The 18159-nt window shown below is 40.0% G+C and overlaps 1 protein-coding gene across 4 annotated transcripts in view; it reads right to left on the bottom strand.

The window, feature by feature from the left end:
* Nucleotides 1-18159, bottom strand: part of atxn1a (ataxin 1a) — a 157094-nt gene that overhangs the window by 111822 nt on the left and 27113 nt on the right. For 3 of the 4 annotated variants that reach the window (XR_016093816.1, XR_016093817.1, XM_088928520.1), the window contains exon 2: nt 8704-8879. The exons of the other annotated variant lie outside the window; for it this stretch is intronic. The gene's annotated coding sequence lies outside the window, so the exon portion shown is untranslated. The remainder of the gene's footprint in view (nt 1-8703; nt 8880-18159) is intronic. 4 annotated transcript variants of the gene reach the window in all.

The raw sequence follows: 18159 nt of genomic DNA, 5'->3' as shown, positions 1-18159 counted from the left end.
TGTTCACATTTCGGCTTTTTCAGGAGAACTGTCTGACTGCAGGCCACTCCATTCAATGTCTCCAATTTGGTAAGAAGCCTTTTTCCTCCCTAGAGCTAGAAGCGCGAGCTCAACCATGGACACTTTGCTCTGTGCCAGACCTAGCCCCACAAAGTTTCCTTCAGAATCTCTCATCTTTTTGCCAATTTTATTTCAGCAACTGAGCAGGTTTCATGCCTCCTTTTTACAATTGCCCTACAGGTAGGATGAAAAACTAAGGGGCAAATGTAGGTGGCTTTGGTGCAGCAATTGTTGATCTCAACCCCCTATCCTCTTTAAATAGCTTTGGATTACATCTATTGTACAGTAATCTTTTAATATGAATTCTCTGTGCACGCACCCACTCCAAAGCAGCTAATAACATATGAAAGAAACAAATTCCCATCCAGAGTATAAAAATATTTCGTAACATTAATTAAATTAATTGTTCGGGCAACATTCATTTTTAATGCTTCAGGATGACAACAATAAAATACAGTTAAGCTCTTTCTTCCGACAAAGAAATGAAAATAATCTTTCAAGTGAGTGGCCCACTAGCGTTGCTAAAGCATGCAGGAGACAGAAGTGAGAGGTGCAGAAGTTCTTCAGAGGCAACAGAGATGAAAAGGACAGCGCAGATGGTCTCGGGGGTTTCAAAATACAAATTACTGCAAACACTGCAACAACAACCGAAAAGAAACGCGCGCGCGTGCACAAAAAATAGTGGTGTGCATGAAAGACGACTCCAAAAAAGAGACTCCCAGCCTTTTCAAAGGTCTTCTCAAACTCTTTAGCCACTGAATCGATTGGTGTCCTCAATTTGCCTTTTGTTAAATACTGCAAACTTGTTAAATACTTGCATTCTCCTCTATTTGTCTCCCCTGGGACCGCAGCTGTAAGGAATTACTTACCCACGAGTTGTGTAGGAAACATCAGCAGGACTGTCCCCTTGTAGCTTTAAATACAGTGTTACGTCTTCTCTGTCTACATATTATTTTCATTATCATTAACAGGCACCATTAATGAGTTGTGCTTAGTAGCAGTGCTTTTCTGAGATTCTTCTTTTTTTACCCAATGTGATAATTCTATAACTTCCTCTCAGTCGCCAACAGATTCAGACTCTGGGTCTGCTGGAGTCCAAGGGGGACGTGTGTTTAATGGACCACTGAGAGAAACAGAGTGCTGCTTGGGCCAAAAAATATGTTGGCAGCCTGTGAGAAGGAGAGAATTGTGTGAAGCACAATTTCCATCCAAGCAGTCCTCTAATGAACCAGGATCATTTATGGTGGCAACAAGTGTTTATGCTTTACAAGACAAAGGAATGTATGGAGGCGTAGTGTATTTACAGTACACACACAGTATCAGGATACAGGATTCTCTTTGCAAGGAAAAATGCCTACCAAATCATTATTGTTTGGTTTGGTCAATCCAAACTGGCTTTGAATCTTTTCTCCTTACAAAAAGCAGGAAAACCAACATCACATTATTGTATAGGTGCATTTAGTTTTTAAAAGTCAACAGACATGGGAAAATCTACAGAAATCCAATAAAACACAGTTATACCAATGAGCATATAGGTGAGGAAGACTTTATGTCAGACAGAACCACCAGAGAAATACTGTATGTCATGCACTGGAAAGGCGGATTTAATATAAGGGAATTAATAACAGCTACCCACTCTGTTTCTACCGCTTGACGTTTTATCAATAGCGCTTTGCAGTTGACTTTACTGAACTGAATTAGACTTCTCAAGCTCCCAGTGAGGCACTGTGCCTTTAAGAGCATCAGAATGGACAGTAGCAGAGCTCATTCAGGGTTTTTTTTGCTACTTAAGAATGAGAAAAAATAAAATGGACTTTTCACATGCTGTGGTCAGACTACCCTACTGTCAAAAAATAATAAGAACCCGCCATTAATGGAGAAGAGTCAATCTCGGTTGCAGTGGCAACTAAAGGCCTTTAAAAGGATCAAAGAATTATATTAAAGAAACAGACAAGGCACATATATAAATGAAAAGACTTTGCCCACCCTGACTGAATCTGGAGGATCTGACAGGTAAGGATCTGGTTCTATTTAGACAAAACCCCGAGAATACAAACATTTCCACCACGAGCCCTAGAAAGCTCCAGTTTCATCCAGCCCGGCAACCTCAAAGTGGACAGACCAGCATGGGGTTCGTACTTAACTAACGGTGGCCCCTCATTATATATTCCAGTTCTCAGAAAAGTACAGAACAGCTCATCACCCAGAGGATGAAAGTTGTCTTAGTTGAAAAGTTGGCGCTGTGGAAAGTACCTGGAAATGGGCTGGAAGGATGGAGAGAACCAGGACAGGACTCAGACGCTGAAGCTGGCTGCCTGCCTGCCATTGAACTCAGACGAGTGGGTGGTCAACTCATAGACATGCAGCAAGCCAATACGGACCACTTCAGTAAGGGTCAGCACAGCTTCGCAGCTTCGGAAAGAGCGACTCCACCTTGTGTGCATTCGTACCTGAGAACACCTACTGCATATGGACCACAGAAAACACAACCTGTAACTCTGCGAATGTGTGCAATTTCGAAAAGGCACCACACCAGATCACCACACTACTTCCCGAATAAAGCAGCCACTATTTTGTTCTATTTCTTTTGATTGTGTGTGGATGGACCACGTATCAAAAAATCAATGCAAATAAAACACATCTCTGTGTAAAAATGAGCGTTTTCTGTTTGCTTATCCCCCTTGTTGACACAAAGCGCTTTTGTACTCTAGCTCCCGATTTTGGAAGGTGTCGGGAATATCATGGTTAGCACAGCAAAACACCAGAAGCCATATGAGCAATGTTCGCACACTAGGAAGTGAATAACACAAACTGACAAAAAGCCACAGTAACAACAAAGATACCACATCAAGTTCATTGCTAAACTACCTAAGAATAAAGCTTTAAGTATTACTCATGCTCTGCCTCTGTTAAAACCTGGTCTCCAAAAAGCATCCCTTAACATGTGTCAAACCCTCTTACTTAAAAAGGCTGCAGTAAAAGGCCGCCCTTTTTTTTTTAACTCTCATTTCGTACAAACCCTTCAGTGGTTTCAGGAAGCTCGGGTTTAAAAGATATCTCTGAGAACTCAAAGGCTCCTGCAGCCTGAATGATATTCTAGGCCTGTCTGCAGCAAGCACTGCAGAAGGAGATCAAATGACACCCCTCAGAGTGAAAACTCCCAGTCCCCCCCCCCCCCCCTACTCATTTTCCAATAATATCTGCCTGCATCCATTACACGGTCAAACAGACAGTGACTCTGGAACCTTCTGTCTGAAAAATGCTTTTCCAAATAAAACTCACCCTTACAGTGGTTGGCCACTTAAGCTTGAAAAGCCATGAGAGCCCATATTGCTTAAGCATCAGTAGTTCCTCTAGACTCCGTGAACAATAGGCAGATATATAAAAGTGCACTTGGAACAGGTTGGCATTATTCTAATATCTACTCTGTGTATTACTGTATTATACCCATCACAATCTGACTAAAGCAACAGGAAGTCATAAGTTATTACCACTTCAGAGAGGAAAAACTAGTTTCAAACCTGCCTATTTTTTATACTGAACATAAGACACGATAATTGCAAATGAGACGCGATGATGATTCAGAACAGTGCAGTTTAGCAGGAGCTAATTAATCCAAAGATTTAATCCTGACATTTCTTGAAGGAAATGTTACATCGGCTTCACTCCAGGTCTCACCTGTATGTGCTCTTTTGTCTCCCTGTGTGCTCTGCTTCATGCTTCACTGTTCATGGTACTGAAAAACTTGTGCAGATGAGCATGTAGCATTCTTCTGTATTTCATATACCGTATGTGTGCACAGAAATGAGTAATGTAAAGCACAGTTATGGAATTGATTAATGATTACAGTATATAGGCATAATTGTGAGGATCAGACGTTTTCAGTGATTAAAACCAGGTTTTAAATCAATTACTATCTAATTCTACTGTACATGCTCTGTTACATCTTGAGGTTATTTATATTACAGAATTTTATGATAAATGAGAATATAATTTTTTTACAGTGCTACTTAACACATTATGTCTTTAAGAGGTTATTTTTTTAATTTGAAAGAAAAAACAGCCCATGAGGAAATAAAACACACACTTCTTACTTTTGATTAAAATAACATTACATGACTGAAGTACATGTCTATACATAAGAAATTTAACTGCATTCTGTTAGTCAAAATTCAAGTGCTAAGTTTTTACATTGCATATTAGTCTGAAAAATGGGTATTAAATCAGAATGATGAGGAATAAATTAATTCACCAGAGTTCAAAATGGCACATACCAAAAATTACAAGGGTTAACAAAAGCAGCAGTCTAATAAGACAGAACTTTAACAAGATCTATATATTACACCACTCTAAATCTCTAACCCAGAGGACTACCTACTCTAGTGCTGTCACACTGGTTAAACCATCAAGTCTCAGACTTTGGTGTAGAATAATTTATAGCTAATAATAATTCTTTTATATTTTAAAAGTTCAGCTTAATGACTCTTTGTGCATCAAGCAATTTTGAGGGACCTGACACAGATACTGAAATCCATCATGTAAAAGGAGACTGATAGATGCAGTCTTGTGACAACCTCAGGCAGGATGACAGCAGTCAACATGGTAGAGCTGTACAAGTTCACAGTGACAATTTTAAATGCATCTTGGTAATTGTAATTTCCTTACCTATTATTATGCCTGTGTGCTTTTGTAATTAAAACTCTGGCGTATTTTAATTAATCCATCATGTTTTGGCCGGTTAATTGAATCATCAGGAAGCGATTATAAGCCCAGTTACCACAGAGAGCAATATTCAGGGAGAGAGTAAAAAAAAAAAATTTAAATACGCAGGGTGGATGTTTTCCTTCAGGGTCAAAGATAAAGTGCAGTTTTTTTTTCCAAAGACTTTCTATTGAATTACAGACAAGTGTTCCGAGAGGCTTGAAGGACTCACAGTACTGCTGTTGGTCTTGAGCCAGTTTCCCAAACTAAACAGCTGCTCTGTCTGGCAGTACTAGACATGTGTATTCCAAAGTACCAGTATTCTAACTGAAAAGGTCTGGCTAAGTGGTACTGAGTAAATGACCTCAATTGTGTTCTGAAACAGAAAACAGCGCATCAAAACCCGGAAAACAAGAATTTCATAAGACCTTATTAGAGGATGATAACTCGGGAGAACAGGTTTATCTAGAACAAAATCTTTTCACTCACTAATCACAAACCTTGTTTCTGCCATACCGTCTGGCCCATCCATTCCACTTATCACATTTTCCCTCTTGTGAAATAACAGCAAAGCTGGAACTTTCATCAGTCAAAAGCCTCGTTTCTTTCTATTTTGAGGTACAACACTAATGACTTAGGGCTTTCTGGTGAAGTATTTGGAAGCCAATGCAAAAATGAGGAAGAAAGTATTTAAAAAAAAAACAACAAAAACATTGCCACTCAGACAGTTAGGATTTCTCTGTTAGAAAAACACTCACGAGAAGAACCCAGTTTTCTTTTCTGCCGGCCCAGCACACACCTGACCACCCTGGATTCTCCCGTATTTCTGCAAACAGGCTCCAGTGGGCATAAATAAAAAAAAAGAAGCCATGCTCAGGTCTGGTCTCTCAGGACCGTTGCCCCTGCGAGAGCTCCCGTCTGCAAATCCTATACAGTGAACCGCTAACACCTTAAAACCCCGGGCTGTCTATCCAATTCATCAGAATGTCCTTCTCTGCTAAGGCAAAGTTTAGACAGGTCACCGGCATCAATTTCAGGACGCTCATAGTTGCGACTGTTAAGCAGATCTCGGGATCGACAGAAAAAGAAACAAACGGAAAACGAACAGGTCGGCGAGCACAAATGCTCACAAAAAACCAGAGGAATCACTAACCACGAGCCCCAGCGGCACAGCTCCACACTCGGCCTGTCTATTCCTTTTGAGGTCTGCGCTATGCTGCGAGGAGGAGAGGGGGGGAGGTCAGTAAGGACACAGGGCTGTAGACTGAGCCACACACCACTTTCGGTTTCTGACTGGTGTACAGGGCAATGTCTGCCAGCAACTGCTCGCAGAGCACAACTCAGAGCGGTAAGCAGGCCTGGCGTGACAGCACGGTGGAGGTTTCTCAAACCACACTGTATGAGTCAGCAGCAGATAAAGAAAGGTGATAAGGGGAGCCAGATGTGGTGCGCCTTTTAAAATAGATCTGGCATCACCGTATGACGGCTTCAGCCCTCGTCGGAAGTAAAAAACATGCAAGTGGCAAAATGACAAAAAAAAAACTGAAAAAGTTCAGTTGACTGTCACAGCGGCAGGGGACCTTCCTCCATACCGTGTCCATAGAATAACGAGGATTTCAAATTTACATGAACACCAAAACTAGCCAACAGATAAATACAGCGGAATTCGGGTTTTTACAAACCCAATATTTTGGGGGGATTCGCGTTAGGCTTGGAAAAACAAAACAGATCTCTAAACTGCAGAAATTAATACAAACGCCTTTCTTGTCTCTTCAGCTGGATTGTTCCAGCAGGTGCACTCGTCAGTGCTTCAAAAAAAAAGACCTATCCATTTTACTCCTTATGGCTGCAGACACTCTGAATGCTTAGTAGGAATAAGCAGACTTGGCAAAGGACATCTAACATGATGGTCTCGAGTCACCAGTAAGCTGGCTACAGTATATGTTAGGCCAGACAGAATAAGCTTTTTTAGAGGGCTATGTGCACTTCAACAGAAGTTTCACTTCTAGATTTTTGGAAACTCTTCTCTTGGGAAACAAACTACTAAAATACCTCTATCTATGCGCTTGTTAAAAAAACAACTTTATATTAACAAAGACCTTCATACGAATACAACATCTCTCACAACAGTAGATGCTTTTACTTTGCTAAGTCTCACTATCCTCTGAGAGAAGTCATTCTTTGGTCATGTGGTCTTTGGTCAACTTCCCGGCGTCACTTTACCCACAACAGCCTGCCAGAGGACAAGTCGAGTCGATAAAATAAAAGAAAGACACAGGATCTGTTAGGTATACGGATTGTTACTGCAAGAGGAGCAAAGAAATATTGCATGTGGAGCCTGTTGTGCTTACAACTTCATGGAATTCACACAGAGACCGCAAGCGATCCTAGGCCTGCAAGTTAAAAACCACTGATGTCAGGGATAACAACCACTCTTCTGGAAAACGTACTGTATTTCAGCTTAAATCAAAAGTCCATCATCCACAATTTTAAACACTTGGACAGTGTCTGTCTGGGACATTTGTTCTTTAGAACAAGCAAAAAATTGTGAATGGATATTTCTTGCCCTGCAAAACCACTAAATGCTAAGGAAAAATTAAACAGAGAAAAAAATATTTTAATTAGGTTTTGAAAACCCCAAGAGCCATTTATATACTGTACTTCGCATACTCTGGTATAAAACGTCTTTGTCACTATGAAAAAGATTTAGAAATTCTACTTTTCACAATAAAGCATTCACAACCTGGTGCTTTTGAATGATTGGCATAAAACAAAGTCATCTGTTTCGTACACAAAAAGATGCGCAAAAGAGAATGGGTCAGCTTGCTTAATAAAGTATTATAGAACCCCTACAAAACAACAGTCCTTCAAGCCAGAGCTGAGAAATGTATCTGTAGTCAGCCAATATGTAGGAAATGAGATCAAAATGTTAATCTGTGATCTTTTTTTTCTGTCTTGCGATCAAATAATCAAATAACGAGCAAAACCAAATCAAAAGAATTCCACCAGTATTACTGTCACATTTTACTCTGACTCAAAGCTGCACATCTTGTTACTAAGAAAAAAACTGTTCTCCAATAAAACTGGTGTATCACTGGGAAAAACAAAAAGGATTTCTCCCCTCAGCAACACATTTCTGCAAAAATACCTAAGATTATAGCAAGTAAGTTAGCTTGATATGAAAACACAACCACTGAAGTCTAAGAAGACTGCTTTGAAGTTCAGATTCTGTATATGTATTTTCTCCTTCAGTTCTTTTTATAAGACTTACAAGTAATTCTGACAACAGCTGAGGAAGGAATGCAAAAAAATGACATCTTTAAGCACACCTTCATAAAGAGAAACTGTGAATGCCACTCAAGCACACAACATCTTTAGTAAAATAAGCAGCCTGCATAACCATAGCACCAAAACTCTGAACAATACTGCAATAAGCAGCAAATACAGTAAAAATCTATAATGAACAGAAAATACAAAACTACATTTAACTCTTATTCCTTATTTACTAAAACCAAATCTACCCACAATGTATCAACAATAATGTGTAATTATTGAGAGCTGCTTTCTCAGTAATTCAAATGTTGTAACTTCAAGTTGGGAAGAACGTTTTCTCAGAAAAGGGGGAATATTTTCTCATTAATGCTAAAAAAAAAACTTTTTGTGGGTCATGTCACCAACATGTAACCAACTGGCTGAGCACCACTGAAGGCAGGAGGGGATTAGTCCTCTACGGGTTCCAAGAGATACATCAACCCCTGTGGCTTCAAGAGAAGTGAAAAACACACAATCAGCTATTCAAATCAGGTGGATAAATCAAACACAAATGGCATTTCTAAATAAAAAAACATCTGAGGAAAAGATCCTGGGATAATTGCCAGGAGTGGAACCATAGGAATGCATGTATTTATGCTAGAGAAGGATTACCTCTGCTTCAAGCCTTACCTTAAGCACAAAACAAGAAAAGGCTTCCGAAAAGCTCTTCAGTTGAGGAAAGGTTTCCAGTCTGTTTTGCAGTTGGAGTCTTCCCTTGGTCTCTTCAGTGGAAACCTGAAGGGGTTGCCTGCAGCTCTAGCTCGCGTTATCCAGGTAGTGACTCCGCCAGGTGCTTTCACCATTCCCTGAGAAACAAAAGTGGGCTTTTTTGAGAAACCATGTCCCCTGTAAACACTACTGCCTCACCAGAGTCGGGATACAATATTGCATGTATTTAAAACCATGCTCCCTCTGCTCTTGCAGAATGGCATAAAACCTTTCACCTGATGGCATTGTGGCTTGTTATGAGAAGGACGGCAGCTCTGACCCTGACTCTGCCACTGACTCCCCTGGTACTGCTCTCCTGACTCAGTAACCTGCTTGTGATCCTTCGGTTGAGCGGTTCCATCACAAATGGCCCTGCTGCAGCAGGTGCTGGTTCATATTTATTCTCCTAGCTTCTGTAAACCATTGTGAATACCACATATGTAAAATACCATCCTTTAGGAGGGAGGCAAATAAAAATACTGTACATATTTATGTGCTATTCAGTCACTTTTTAAATGACTAGATGGATAGCGATCGTATTTATGACACTTCAAAATCAGTCATTCTTCTGCACAGATGATACATGATTCAGAGTCCCTGATGCACTACTCTGCACACAAGATTCGGTATTTCTATTATTCCCTTGCTCCAAATCTTCTCTTTCGTAAGCAGCATAAAAGAAAACATATTTATTGCTAATGAAAAGTGTAGTCAGCTTGCCCGGCACTTCAGCATTGTTCACCGAACTTTCTCAAGGGAGGGCGCTTCTGAAAACAAACAGTAGAACTATTTATAGATGCCCATTGGCATGGAAACTGTGCTGTTTGTTTGAGTTAGAAACTATTTCTGGTTTTTACCGAAGAGGGGGTTTCGTTTCCTTAACGATAACGAATTTCATTGAGCTTAAGAACGGACATTCCTGGCTTAGGGCTTTGCCCAGACTTCCGCTTCACTCAGATACTGGAGTCTGGGTTTAGTAAGATTTTAGGCCTCTTTTTTTCGAGCCTAAAATTCAGGGTAACTCTTTCGGTTATCTGTTATTTAGGGCTAGATTATCAGTTTTGATTCTTCGATTAACAGCAACTGGTGTCTTGTCATTACTGTACCTCTATATACCAAAAAGAATTGCAACAAAAAGCACTGCAGTGATCTGGGACAGAACATTACTCTTTCAGTGTCGAAAGCACAAACTCCGATAACAGTCAAGAAGGAAGCATGGGAGCTGTATGGTTACTCAGCCTAATGACCCACCATCCACAAGGCACAACACCAGATTAGACACTGTATTTTTGGATTTTCTAGCCAGCAAATACTAGAATCATTATTATTTGGCCAGGTGGCTCAGCAGTAAAAATACAGATACAATACAAAAATACTGTCCAATTTTCAACTCTCTTTAACTGTCAAACAACAGAGATAAGAGTTTGCAAAAAAAAAATCCCTGAGAGACCTTTCACATTTGGTGGTTTACAACTACCAACTCCACAAGGATTTACAACATTTAACTATTTATTTCTTATAACATTTTCCACGATCTTCAGATACAAACAATGCATTTCAGAAGTTTTCTTTTTTTCTAGAATACAATGCGATCTGAACTACTTTTGACCTGAAGTGATGTAGAGAAGCAGCCCCATAACAAGCTGCCACCACTACACCTGACGGTAGGAATAATGTCGACTGGTGCTGATTTGTTAATATTGTTGACACGATATAAATTTGTGATCTTCCGCCTCCCTTTGATGCAGGGGCTAATTTGTCCTGAGAGACTGCCCCCCTTAACTACTGTTGGGGACAGCACCCTCACACACTGGCACACAAACACTGGCTAACCTTACAAATGTCCTCAAATTCTACAATCTTGGACAGGTAGCAAGGTGTAGACTTCACTAAACATTTCCAGAATTCCCCCTCTTTGTGGTTTTCAGTGGAGCAAACCGTGGAGATTAAAATTTTTCACTGTTCAAGCAAAAGCCAGAGTATGAAGCTAACAAAACTCCAGCATTTACCAAACAGATGCTGATCACAGTACATGCTGTGTTAACAAAAGGTTTCCACTTAATAGGCAACCAATTTCTCGGCATCTATTCAGAGGTAATTCGAAGGCCTGTCACATTTGTGTTGTTCCACAAGCACGGGAAAAGTAAAGCCTACATCAATAACAAACAACTTGTATGGCCATTGAATATGGCTGGATAATATATGAATTGGTTAATTTTCCTGATTTGCCAGCAGATGTGACCAGCAGGCCTGCCTACCAGACTGGAGAACTGGACTATCTCACTTTAGCCTCTCTGGCCATAGTGGTACTTAATGAAACCCCGAGGAAGCCCCAAAGGAGAATTAGATTGAATTCTATCTCATGGCAGGCTTCCCAGCCAAACAAAACTGTGGATGTGTGCAGCACATAGTGGCTTTGTTCAGTTCACAGTCCTCTTTCTCATATTCTACTGAGAAAGGAGAAAAAAAACTCCCAAGGGGAAAGATGCTGGGTTTCTCATAGATTCTTTATCCTGTCTAATTTTCTTATTTCAAGAAAAAATGTCATGACACAATACTCCGTCTTCTAATCTGCAGAAAACTCAAGGATGACCTGATGTTAATCTTTGCCAAAGGGCAAAATAAGGCTTATATTCAGCAACTAAAAAATAAAAAAGAAAGTTAAAGTTAAAGTTTACAAATCCAGCATATACATCAAAGGTTAAGGTCCCACACAACATCTTATGTATACAGTATAGTAACAATACTACACACATAAAAGTTTGGGGAAAGGTTTGAGATGAGAAAGAATATCTGAACACTTCTAGTAGCACCAGAGATGGTTGCTCATACAGTCAGGACAATTTTGCACTCAGCACACTTTATTTCTAAAATTAAGTTTAAATTTCACTTTAGGGCAGTCTTCACAGCTACCTAATATTTTGAAATCCCCATGAAGCTCAATTCTTTAGCAATGGAGAGTCACCCACTCCTCCATTCTTTGTACAAAGAATTAGACCAAAATGGTTACCCTTGCTGGCCACCTCAAAACCACTATAATTACAAGATAATATAGGATTTATGTCAGTCTTGACACAAAGAAGGACAGGTATCATGCCTTCAAACTTCTTCACTATAGTGACTGGCAATCCATCCTTCAGGCAGCCATAAAATTAGCACCACTGCTCAGCACAACTGCGGTTCACTCCTTTTCTTTTCTGATTACTATGCTCTTGCAGTACAGTGCAGAAACCCTCTCTCCCTTGGAGTGTAGACCCACTGTGCTTCACCCAGCCAAGCTAAAGTTTATCCGTAGATACAAGTCCAGTATATGCGACACGGTATACAAATGAAAAAAGTTGCCTCTGAGCTGCAGAGAAGCAATGCCTGGTTTGAAGTCTATGCCATTCGCTTCATTGTTAGACACGTGAGCTGGATCATTTGCATCTTTGGATGCGCTTCCTTTTGTAGACAATCCTGACATTACAGGGTGCGTATGTATTCCTTTATTATTCCCGATTTAGTAAAACAGAGAATTGTTCTTCTTTTCTAGAGAGGGGAGGGGTGCTAATTTGTTCTACTTCACTGTACTTCTTGGGTTGTCATTTCTGTGTGAAACAGGTAAATTACAATATGTGGTGGGACTTCCTGGCTGAAGTGCATTTATTTTAAGCTTGTGGACATGTGTTTTACATCTTGGTTTCTCTCAGCTAGTCCGTGTTAGCTCATGTTTCTTACACTGCATTTGTATTGAGGGTTTAAGCATTTGTGAGCTCACTGTTACATTACTGTGGAGGGGATTAACATTTTTTACTTCTTTTTCCATCCCATTATTTGTGAACTCTTTGACAGTAACTGCAGAACATATACAGTATATCTGCAATCACATATTTTTCTTTGTTACTTTTACTGAGGTGTCTCATGTTACATACTGTACAGTGCCAATAGAAAGTTTACACACCCTTTCCAAAGTAATATATTTAGTGACCTAACAACCATCAAGAAATATTATATCAGAATTAATTACACCTTTATTTACACATTATAACACAAAACCCCCAAGGTAAAAACAATTTCTCAAACATTCTGACAATTACAAATAAAACCCTAAAAAAATAGGTTGATCACAGAAAATGAATGTGTATCGTATCACTCAGACAGAGCCTAGATCTAGCTGTTTGTCCTAACTGATCAAGGAGGCATGATGCAATTGTGAGGCTTTTGAGAGAAAATACGCATGAGTCAACAGTCATTCCATAAAACTGGTCTATATGGAAAATTGAATAAACCATCCCAAATCTCACACCTAGTCAACAACAAAGCTTATAAGTGATATTGTAAACATGTCGCAAACAGTTTTGTGGTCACACAAGACAAAACTGGAACTTTTTAATCTAAATTGAAAAGGGTTACATGCAAATGTAAACTTAACATAGTGAATCACTCAGTCAACACCATCCCTACTGTCAAGCACAGTGGATGCAGCATTTTAGTCTGGCTTCAGACGTGACTGAGAAGCTTGTCAAGACTGCTGGGAACAAAGATGGAGCAAAGAATTGCCAATTGTGAAGAAAAATGGACATCAAACCTAAATGAAAGACAAAAATTCACCTTTCAGCAAGACAATGACCAAAAATACATTGACAAAGCTACAACAGAGTAGCATACGAATAAGAAAGTGAATGTCCTTGGGTGGACCAGTTAAAGTGCTGATTTGAGTAGAATCGATCAGTTGTGATAAGACTAGAAAAAGTGATCCTCTAGCTTTTTGACAGAGCTTGGGCAAATCTGCCAAAAGAAAAGGCTAAGATCACCCCAAATCACTATGCAAAGCTGGTAGAAACTTACCCAAAACCATTTAAAACACAGGTACTTAAAAAAACAGTTGAGTTTACAGGTCTGAATATTTATGCAATCAACATATTTCCATTTTTTTTCTGCTCTTTTTTTGCTGACATTTAAATGTAACTCGTAACCGCTAGACAGAACACTCCTTTTTTGTTTTTATATATAAACTGTGCTTGTACTGTACCTTAAATGTCTTCATTTTAACATGGCACCCAAAAAAGATGTTTTCCTCATGCTGCTCCAGCAACAGTCAGCAAAATAACAGAACGTAACCAGAACCAAAGCGAAAGGAACAGCTGCTATACTGCCAACAACTGTAACTCACTCCATATAATCACCGTTCCCACATAAACATATGGCAATAAACGTATAACCGTGCGACACATTTAAAAATATTACAATGGATTTGTAGTTCTTCTGTCTGGTCATCTTCTGTTCACTGCTACTCATTAAAAAAAAATTATTCAGGATTTGAGAAAGCTTTTTCCAAGAGTACGTGGGAAAACGGACACCCTTTTAACTCCCATCAGTTATAGCACCAGTTGTTTTATGGGTTTGACTGATACAATAAAAAAAAAAATTCCGTAGGTCTTTTTTTTATCTTGGAAGACAAGCTGTGTCTCCTTTTGGCAGTGATTTTAGTTTGAACTCCGGGGCTGCTTATACTGTTCAAGCCTGAGAAATCGGACTACATTGTAACACGGGAGATGGGTACAGCAAAAAGTCCCTTACACTTTACTTGAAGATTCTCAATTCAAATGAAAATCAGTCATGGCTGCTGGAGCGAAATGCATACATCTTTAAAAACAGACAGGTTTTGCTTTTGGGCACATGGTTATGCCATTTATCTGTCAAATTTACTACTGCATTCTTCACAAAATGAGGTAGCTGCTGGCAAACTGTAAACTGTTCCTTATCATTGAAGAAACAACAGCGGCACTCTCAAGGAATTAAACTAATCATTTATTTATTTACGTTCTTCCTTTGGCTCTTAATTATGAATCGCCAAGTCAGGTCCCACCATTTTTTATCATGATACAGCATACTCACCGATAAATTCCATCTCTTCTTTGATAAAACAATGAGTTCATAAGTTAAAACACACCTACAATTTAATTAACCAAAGAAGATAACCATACCTGCACGAACATTTGTGGAAAACTGAGCCTCTACTGCCCAAATGTGATCCATGCTCTCTTCACCAAATACCTCTCTAGACTTTTCACGTCATAAAACCAAGCTCCAGAACACCAAAAAAGGAAATGAGAACAGTGTTAAGTGAATCACGTATGTGTTATATTTTAGGGAGCCCTTACACTTTTACAAAAATAATAAGAAGTGATTTACAAGACCTTTATTCAAAGCAATATGCAGTCAAGGGGGCGATCTTTGAAAGTAAGCAAAGTCTGTACTAGGACAGGGAGCCACTAAGGAAAATGAAGTTGCTACTTGAAGTGGTGTGGGTGCACAAGTACTGTAGGTGGCAGTCTTGCCCTTGGACAAGAATTTAAAATCCAGTGCCTCAGTATGATGACCAAGGACAGTGTGCTGCAGGACATAGGCTGCTACAAGATAAGATGTTAAACCGAGAGCTGCACTACTTCGGCATTAAAGAGCTCACAGGACTGTTCATAAGAGTAGGTGTGCGAGCCCCAACGTCCTGGTTAAGTTCCTCTTTAAGCTTGTGTGGTTTGGACCCCCTTGATTTCCCTCTCGATTCAACTGGTGAAGTAATTCCTCACTTCTCCACTTGCGCTACTGTATGGTGGAGCTGTTAGCACAATGGCAGCTGCCAATGACTGTAGTCTCCTGGGTTCTGCTTGAGTGGAGAATGACATGGGCCCCCTTCTGAAGCATGAATTGCTTTGGGATGCAGAGCGATATACAAATGAACACAATTATTTTATATATAGGGCCTCTGGCTTCTGGCGTTTACTTTTTAGTTTCATCTTGAGACTATCACCTCTGAAAAAAATGGACAAGAAACCATTCAGTGCTATAAAATTGTACCTGATTTTTTCTAAAAGTTTTGTTAGATATGAGATTGTCCTTTCTGGACAATTCCTCTCAAACTTCTCATCCTGAATCCCAATATTCATTGCCACATCAACTGTCCTGTCATCAGGAATACACTTACTGTATATTAAACATTAAACAGAAAAGGGTTAGGTTATCGGCCTTTAAAACTTCAGAAATTCAGTACTGTTTTCCAGTTCAATTGTTTCCCTGAAATTGAATTATGTAATGTATTCGCGTGACAAACATTCTTATGTGAAAACAGACCAGCCTTGAAAACTTCTAATTACTTGTACGTATCTGTGCTTTTATTAAAATGACAATCTGTCAAAATGGTTATTTTTTAGACACAACTTGAACTTTTATAAAGGACTGTGAAAGATGCTTTGATCCTCATCAAATAAAAATATGAGGAGTCTTCATGTCTGAAGATCGTAGAGTACAACCCAGGCCCTGCTACATCTCTGGACAGCATCATAGTAGATGGATGCAAAACCTGCACTTCAGCTCTTTCCAAAGTCATTGAGCTCAATGAGAATGTGTTCCTCTAAGATCTCCTGTGCTCCTCTTGACCAGATTTAAAACTGAGGACCTTTTGGAAATAAGTAGAAAACTTTGCTGCTGGAATGAATTGCATTAATTTCTCCATGAATTTAGCTTCTTAGAATTAATGGAGCAAAGTCTCCACTTTCAAAAGAGCCTGGCAAACTCAAGTCTGGCATACACTGCGGAGTGTCACAGGTTTTCTTATGCAACTGAAATCAACGTACTGTGCAATCTTCACAGTTCACGATTGGGTCATTACTGTGAGTCACCTATGCCAGGTTCAATGTCTTTCTTGAGGCATTGATACTGGGTTCTGTTAGGATAAAGAGCCAAGTACAAGGTTCAGACAGTGATTACATGCATAATTACGAGCCCAGGAGAGTGCATGCCAGTGGGACAGAGCTACATTGAATTGCTCCACAAGCACAAGCGATTATTCCCTAAATCAGCGCAGTTCCTAAATCCTCCAGGGACATGTGGATGGAAATCTGTGTCAAAGTCTGTTCTCCAGCATTATTCACAGAGATTCGGTGTAGTTTACTGATCTGGTTGGGGAGGGGTGGGAGTGCAATGAAGACATTTGATGGACGCTCTCGAAACGGGCTGGGTCCCAGAGAACAGAGACATCAGACAATTTCCATACGCAGTTCTGTGCCCTTTAAGGAAATTACAGGGATGCTAGAAATGCACAACCCATAAAAATCCAACTGCGGGAACCAATAGCAAATCAAACACTACCAAAGATAATGTGGCAAAACAATTTCAGAGTCCTCGTGAAAAGCCTTTCATCCCGACAGTGCTTCCATAGGGTTAAAGAAAAATGCAGAGAGATTATAGGCAATTGTTTCTAAACATAATCCAACTCCCACGCAGTAAAAACATCAACCTCCTGCTGATGTGCAAGTACAAATAGACTCTGAGCAGCAGACTACCGCCAACCCAAACCCCACACCAACACGCACACACGAGCGCACTGTCCATGGGGCTTAGGATAAGGCTCCGAGCAGCTTTGTGGAAATCCCCCATACCATCAAACCACCCACCAACTGTATTTCATAACACCACATTCAGCAGTTTCTCATTTATCAGCCTCAATCCATATCCCTGAGCTGTTAGACATCCCTGCAAGAAGCAGCCTCCCAAATGAACTCATAAACACCCTGCTCGGAAACAATGGCCGCCATTGAAGCACAATACAAACACATATGTAACCATCTCCCGAAACATTACACTTGAAGGTTCAGAAGATGAAGAAATGCTTTATTCAGGGTGCCAATATCTTGTGGTATGGCATTAATTGAAGACAGAAAAGCCTGAATCACTTGATCAGGAGCTCTACATTGCAAGCAGAGAGTGTGTCGAGCTGGCAGTGAAGCTGGCTTGGAGCCTAAGGTACACTAGGACAGCAGGGCTGGTCAGGGGCTGGTGGACTAATATCGGGGTACACAGACCGAGAGGTGGGGTAAGCACTGTCCAGAAGTGGCTCTTAAATCACAAATGGGAAAACCTTTGGATTTTAAAAGAACTGTCAATTGCTCCCCCTACGCCACTCTAAAAATGTGCAGCTCTCACATCATTTCATAACTCTTTCAATGTGTTTCAGAACCAGAAAAAATACAAACGTACACAGGCCTGCAGGATGGGTCAAGACTCCTGCTGCACAGCAGTTCCGATCAGCTCACAATTACCCGAGTCACGACCTCACGCATAGATTGTTCTGATTAAAACAGCAAATAAAGCAAATGTATTCAAAACCAAGGTGAAATTTAGTGAACCTGGAGTTGACTGCAGCCTATAATTCCCAAAATGGTCATAACTTCAGTGGAAAGGGATTTGTATTCCAACCTCAAAGCAGAATGCTAGATTTAAAACTATTAGCTTCATGACCATGTCTTTTTTTAATCCTTTAAAGGGATATTGAAGAATACTGGCCTACAGATATCCTATCTGGTGAAAGAACAACACTAACAACGGAGTTCCATACAGCAG

The sequence above is a fragment of the Atractosteus spatula genome, chromosome 12 (genome assembly GCF_055471065.1).
Source record: "Atractosteus spatula isolate fAtrSpa1 chromosome 12, fAtrSpa1.hap1, whole genome shotgun sequence".
Taxonomy (NCBI): Eukaryota; Metazoa; Chordata; class Actinopteri; order Semionotiformes; family Lepisosteidae; genus Atractosteus; species Atractosteus spatula.
Note: the sequence above shows the minus strand (reverse complement) of the source record. Positions and strands in the feature narration are given on the sequence as shown.